This window comes from Ranitomeya variabilis, chromosome 5 (genome assembly GCF_051348905.1).
Source record: "Ranitomeya variabilis isolate aRanVar5 chromosome 5, aRanVar5.hap1, whole genome shotgun sequence".
Lineage (NCBI taxonomy): Eukaryota > Metazoa > Chordata > Amphibia > Anura > Dendrobatidae > Ranitomeya > Ranitomeya variabilis.
The window spans coordinates 629,462,766-629,470,317 of record NC_135236.1 but is presented as its reverse complement, the minus strand read 5'-3'; the positions used below and the strand labels follow the sequence as shown (position 1 = coordinate 629,470,317).

General features: G+C 41.3%; 1 pseudogene; it reads right to left on the bottom strand.

Annotated features, from left to right (window-relative positions):
• Positions 1 to 2,230: 2,230 nt before the first annotated feature.
• Positions 2,231 to 7,234, bottom strand: LOC143775129 (protocadherin gamma-B5 pseudogene; annotated as a pseudogene).
• Between the last annotated feature and the right edge of the window lie 318 nt (positions 7,235 to 7,552).

Here is a 7,552-nt window from a genome sequence, read left to right as displayed (position 1 = left end):
TCAGTAAAGTTTTATGACTTCAGTATTAATGAAAGGCACAAAGGTAGCATGGACACAGTATTACACAATGAATCAAATTTATTGTAAATCACATAGTAAGGATTTAGTGATATAACCTAGAAAAATTAAATTAGATATCGAAAACACCTAAATTAGGCTTTATTTTACAGATATCTAATACTATATTTCTTGCTGTTTTACATATTTTAGCAATTACTTTTTATGGTATGTGTTATGGTAAACACATGCTTGTATTTCTTATTAGAAGCTCCAGAGGCAGACAAAAGTTTATTGAGGATCTTTTGAAAAAAATATTAAATATATTGAACAGCAAGTAGAATTTTAGCCTTAATTACTTAATATTACTATTTACTATTTTACTATTACTATTTTCAACAATTGATACTATAGATATTTCCTTTTGCTCGTGTAAAACATATATGTCTATGAAATGGAAGAGAATGCTTGTAAAATAAGAATGAGGACAACACAAACTAACAAGTAGTTATTGGTCACACAATTTAAGTCTTAAGGCTGAGTCACACATAACGATATCGTTAACGATATCGTTGCAACATCACGCTTTTGGTGACGTAGCAACAATCCCGCTAACGATCTCGTTATGTGTGACAGCGACCAATGATCAGGCCCCTGTTGGGAGATCGTTGGTCAATGGGAATGATCAGGACCTTTTTTTGGTCGCTGATCACCCGCTGTCATCGCTGGATCGGCGTCTGTGACGCCGATCCAGCGATGTGTTCACTTGTAACCAGGGTAAATATCGGGTTACTAAGTGCAGGGCCGCGCTTAGTAACCCGATATTTACCCTGGTTACCATTGTAAAAGTTTAAAAAAACAACACTACATACTCACATTCCGATGTCTGTCACGTCCCCCCCCCCCCCCGTCCACAGGGTTGACTGTGTCAGCGCCGGCCGCAAATCAGAGCACAGCGGTGACGTCACCGCTGTTACTGCCGGTGCTGAGACATTCAGTGCAGGGAAGCTCTCGGCAGCAGCACCGGAGGCAGTTTTAACCCTGTGGACGCCGGGGGACGTGACAGACATCAGAATGTGAGTATGTACTGTTTTTTTTTGTAACTTTTACAATGGTAACCAGGGTAAATATCGGGTTACTAAGCGCGGCCCTGCACTTAGTAACCCGATGTTTACCCTGGTTACCCGGGTGCTGCAGGGGGACTTCGGCATCGTTGAAGACAGTTTCAACGATGCCGAAGTCGTTCCCCTGATCGTTGGTCGCTGGAGAGAGCGGTCTGTGTGACAGCTCCCCAGCGACCACACAACGACTTACCAACGATCACGGCCAGGTCGTATCGCTGGTCGTGATCGTTGGTAAGTCATTTAGTGTAACAGTACCTTTACTTGTGAGCCCCAACAAGCACAAACACAAACATTATGAATAGGCAATGCACGCACACATTGCTTACATAGAAAAATGTGATTCATATAACTGTCTTGAACTGTAAAAGTTTAATGGGGTATTTTCATGCTCTCTCCAGCCAATTAATTTCTACAGAGCAGTCAGCAGCTCGCCTTCCTCAATCTCAGCTCCTGACCAAGGTGCTCTTATCAGTCTGGAGGAATCAGAATCTCACTTCGCACAACATCGTCAGTTTCCAGAGTTGCTCTGCACTTGAAATAGATCACTCTGTAATGGCTCTATATAAAAGAGTTTCACTTTTTGCATTCAAGAACTGAAATAAAATAACTTTTTAATGATATTCTAGTTTTGTGAGAAGCACCTGTATAAGATTATCTCAGCAAAGAAACATTTGTTTTAAAAACATCCAATTGTGCAGATTGTTATTATTCAAAAGTCTATTGATTAAAATGTCTATTAAAAATAACTTTGTTCATGGTAAAACTCTTTAAGGCTAAAAAAAATGCACAATTCAAACTACAAAGCTATGAAAACGATTTTGATCTCCCCATAATAGGGGAAAAAAATTCCTATCTCCAAATATAAAAATCAGTAATAAATTCCTGCATCAACACCCAATCTCTTTCAATGTAGTAACTCCAACTTGTGATAATATAGTTTTTACAAAACCATCTAGTCCACTCTTGAACTTTGTCAATAAATCCATATTTACCAAATTGTGCTTCAGAAAGTCTCACTTAACTTTCTGTAAAGAGTAAAAGGGTTATTTCCGAAAAAAAAAAAAATCTGGCTGATTGCTGGGGTTCCAATTGTTAGGACCCCAATGTTCTCAAGATCTGAGCTCTGGAACCAAAAGAACAAGGAACTCTGCAGCTCCATCCTAAATGGATCAAAAGAACAATTGCTCAACAATTCATTGTCTATGGGTGTTAGGGTTAGTGGATTGCACTAAATAAATTTAATAATGAAATGCAATCACAACCTCAAGGTCCACCATGCAGAGATGTAAAACTGCAGCTAATGTGAACAATGGTGGAACACATAGCGAGCGATTGTTAGCTTGCACTGAGTTACACGTCACTCAATGAACAGCACACAAAGTTGTGTGAGTCGCACACAGAAACAGAACAGATGCTCTGCTATAGAGCTGTGACATTCACACACAGTAAGAAAGCAGATGCTCTGCAATAGAGCTGTGTCACTCGCACACAGTAACAAAGAATATATGACGCTAGGCACGATTCCTGTTAACCTCACAGGGGATCGAAGCTCACTAGCAGGTCAAGTAGCAAACAGTGGTCACACAGTCAGCAGCAGCACTCAACCAACTCCTCTCCAGAGGGGCCAGAATTCTAATGGCTAGACGTCAGCCCTGAATCCATGCAAGCAAACTCCTCTCTGGAGGTGCTAGAATCCTAATGGCTTAGCGTCGACCATGAACACATGCTGACAAAAACCACACTGTTGCTATGTCTCTTTCTCACATGGAAAGAGGTTGTTACTAGTGCATCGGCTTGCGCCACTGAGAGCCTTTTATACAAAAAGCTCAAGTCCAGTCAGACAGGACCTTGCCTGTGGACCAATCCGAAGCTGCTGCATCACCAGAGCAGCTGACAACCGATCATCAATGAGATGTCACCACAACACGAGCATGCCCAGTAGGGTGATTTCTGGACTTAATCTCCAGAGCGTTTGCTCATTGCTGCCTACCGCTGGTTACCATAGGCTTGACTGAAGGGCCAGTGGAAAGTCCACCTAGGCCGTGGGGTATTCGGGTGATGAAATGGTGGCTAGATGGTGACGCTTCCCACAGGTGAAGCGGGGTCCCTAGCGCTCCCAAGGCGTGTGGCAAAGATGATGTATGCCAACGAATAAGTGGAGGACACAAATTGTAAAGTCTTTACCTGGTTTACTGTCGTTAGCAGGCCACAGACCTGGGTAACAGGCACAGGTGTCCTGTGGTCCGGCCGGCTCGGATGCAATGGGAGAATCTCCTTCCCAGTTGAGGTCCATGTGCCTTTCCTCCTTGCACTGTTATATGAGGTCCCTGCTGCCTGAAGCTTTCTAACAAGGTCCTTGTTCTTTCCCCCTGTCCTGGGACAGGCACCTGCATGACGGGCAGCTTGAGCCATTTTACAGGGACTCTATCATGCCCCGGGCTCTTCAGGTGCTGCTGCGTCTCAGGTGTGGTGTGGGCCAATTACATACAGTTCTTGGCCCTCTGGTTCTGCTCTGTGTCTTAGAGTCCCACAAAAGCCTCAGGCTCCTGGTACCCGGCTGCTGCACTCTGGCTCTGAGGGTGTCCGATCACAGTTCCCCTCTGAGCCCTTTTTCTCTCCTTTGCTCCTTCCCTCTGTAGCTCCATCACATACAACCGTTTGGGTTCTCTCACTCCTTCCAGAGGCTGCAGCTCCCTCGTGGCTGCTCGGCCTCTCTGTGTGCTCTCAGTTCAAGACTTCCTTCTCCTTCAGTATATCTATCAGACTGTCCTCACTCCTCTTCCAGGTCAGGATACATATAGCTCAGGGAAGCTCCCCTGAATCCGGGTCCTGAGCTCCCCCTCCTGGCTTGGATTTGGAATGTGTTGTGTGTGGGTGCCTTACCTGGTAGAGAGAACTCCATTGCCTCCAAGCATGATATTACCCTCCCCGAAGGGAAGGCAACATCACTGTAACAACCGGTTACCTGGGGTGTTACACCAGCAGTAATCAGGCAAATAGCATGAGCCTGAGCAAGATGTGGGGACCAACGTCTATGCTTAGCAGCACCCACAGCGGCCAAAGCTGGATGGGAGACCGCATATGCAGGCAAGGCTTGGAATCTACCCTGTGCAGTGGGAGAATCCCGGCTCCTAACAATGGCTGCTGTGATATTTTTAGCAATTCCATAAACAACAAAAATGTGGTAGTTGAGCTTGTGAACCTCTGCTCCATTTAAGTTGGGGTGGTGTCCTGTTCTTTGAGTTCTAGAGCTGTAATTCAAGGATCACCGAAGATCCCATTGGTAAAATCTCCAGTAAGCAGCAAGTAGGAAATAACTAGTTTTTTTTTAGAGAATAACGCTTTAAAAGAGAAGCTGATATATGGTATTTGTTATATATTGCTCCTATTGAACTAAACTTCATTCATGATTAGTCCAACCACAAACAACAGTTGAGTACAATATTTTTACAAATTGTAGTCTTAGCGTACCAGTGGACAAATAAACTAAATATTTATTCTAAATGACTTAAGGTTTCTAGGATGTGATTAAAAGGAAATATAATCATAAAATAATTCATAAACTTGTTAAAATACATAAAAAAATTAAGTTTTAAGAATAAAGTAAGAAGCAACTTACCTGTGTAACTTGTTCAGTAGGCACATTTCCACCAACAATAACAGAATCACCAGTGTCTATGAGATTCTCTGTGGGGACGTTCTGCACTGGTTTCAGATAAGCGATTTCATTCTGCTTGGAGTCCAGAGTCACACACACATCATATGAGAATGGGAAAGGTAAACTGGTATCACTGATCTCAGAAGGACATCCCAGGGTGAACTGAGGATACACGTTTCTATTGAAAGCATCAAAGGATGTAGGACTGTGAGTTTTTCTGCATTTAGCGATGACTGTGATTAACACTGTGACAATGAATAACAGAGAGATCAGGCCTATAGCTACTACAAGGTAGAATGTGGTATTGGAGACAGTTGCTGAGTTATGGGATTGACGTCTTATTTCTGGTACAACTTGTTGAAAATTTTCAGCCATAACTAAGTTCAAAGTGACCGTAGATGACAGAGATGGGGCTCCATTATCCTTCACCAGGACCACAAGTTTTTGTCTCAAAGACTCTGTGTCTGGAAGATCTCTTCCAATCCTGATTTCCCCAGTATATTGGCCAATGGTGAAAAAAGAAGGATCAGGAACTTGCAGTAAGTGATAGGAGAGCCAGGCGTTGTGTCCAGAGTCAGCGTCCACTGCAATCACTTTGGTGACTAGATAACCTTTCTCAGCAGAGTGAGGAATAAACTCAAATAATGCTGATCCCTCAGTGTCTGGTGATGGGTAGAGGATCTTCGGAGCATTATCATTCTTATCAATGATACATATCCTCACTGTGACATTACTGCTCAGAGGAGGAGATCCACTGTCTTTAGCCATCACCTGGAACTGAAATTCCCGCAACTGTTCATAGTCAAATGATCTCTGGGCGTAGAGAACTCCGGTCATTGAGTTTATGGAGACATATGACGTAACTGGAATATTATCTATATTTGAATTAATAATTGAGTAAATTATCTGAGCATTCTCATTATCGTCTCGGTCTGACGCATACACAGAGTGCAGTGCGGTTCCTGCTTGAGCATGCTCTGGAGTGTAAAAAATATAAATTGGTTTATCAAAACGTGGGAAATTGTCATTTATATCAAATATGACAATATACATTATCTTCTCTGTAACCATTTGAGGGGATCCTCCATCTTCACAAATAACTGTGATGTTAAAGCATGAATTTTTCTCTCTATCCAAATGAGTTGCAGTCACAAGTTTGAAATAATTGTTAGATGATGGGGTCAATGTAAATGTAATAGTTTCTGAAATTTGACACGTAACTTCCCCATTTTTCCCAGAGTCTAAATCTGTAATATGAATTAATGCCACAAGTGTTCCTGGTGCAGAATCCTCTGAAATAGGGTTTGATAGTGAAGCGAGCATTATTTCCGGAGCATTATCATTGACATCCTCAATCTGTATTATTACAGTACATTTGGCTCCAAGGCCTCCACCATCTGTGGCTTCAACAGTCATCTCATAACTTTTTGCTGATTCATAGTCCAATTCTCCTTTAGTTCGAATTATACCTGTTTCTGTATTCATACTAAATACATTATTGGCTTTCTCAGACATATGACTGAATGAGTATGTTACTTCTCCATTGGATCCTTCATCTTTGTCTGTGGTATTGAGTTGAAGAACAAGAGAACCAAGTGGTGAATTTTCATTTAGATGGATTCTATAGGCATCCTGACTAAATACAGGATAATTGTCATTTGCGTCTTGTACAACAATTGTAATACATGCAGTTCCAGTTTTCAGAGGTTTTCCGCCATCAGATGCCGTCAGAATTAATGTATATTGCTTTTGCTTTTCTCGATCCAGACTTTGCTCCAAGATCAGCTCAGGATGTTTTTTTCCTTCACTGTCAGTTTTTACTTTTAAAGAAAACTGTATATTAGGGTCTAAAGTATAACTCTGTAAGGAATTAGTGCCAATATCTTTGTCAAGAGCATTTCCCAGAATGAAACGTGAACCCGGAGAAGCGGACTCGCTTATCCCTAGCTGAAATAAATTCTTAAAAAATGTTGGTGAATTATCATTAATATCTTGGATTTCAATCGTGACCGGAAAAACATTCACAGGATTTTCAGCCAGAATCTCCAGGTCCATGACGCAGATCTGCTCGGACCCACACAGCTCTTCTCTATCTATCCGGTCACTTACATATAAATTGCCATTTTCTAAACTCACGTTGAAATAATTCCTGTTGTTATGAGAAACAATTCTTAATTTTCTGATTTCTAATTCGTTAGTAGTTAATCCCAAATCTTTCACTAAATTCCCAACTGCAGTATTTATCTTCATCTCTTCTGGAATCGAATAGTGGAGTGGATGAGAAGCAGCCACAGAACATAAAGTAAAGAAGAGAAATAATACTTGCCAAGCCATGCTGTCTATAGAAGAGGAGTCTTCACTTTCCATAATAATCCAAGGAAAACTGTAATGTTTAATCCTGACTTATAGGAAGAAAAGTGTCCACATACAAAGAGCAGGACTGGGAATGCCAATATCCTTGTCTAGGGTCTGCTGTGTATGAATATAGTAAGTATCCGCAGCGCCACACAGAATATTCCGCTTCTCTGCAATCTTATCCAACACTGACATCCTGAGGCTAAATGTAAGAACTGCCATTCCATTAAAAAAAAAATAACAATTTGACTTTATAAAAGTCTTCTAAATATTTTTTATATATAGTATAAAATGTTACACAAGCTGCAACATATTTTTACAATTGTAGGCATTTTCCTACATTAGAAATGGAAAGCACTTACAGAACAGGCTTTTAATAAGAAATGCAGAGATAGCTGACAGTCTATTCTTTTAATTA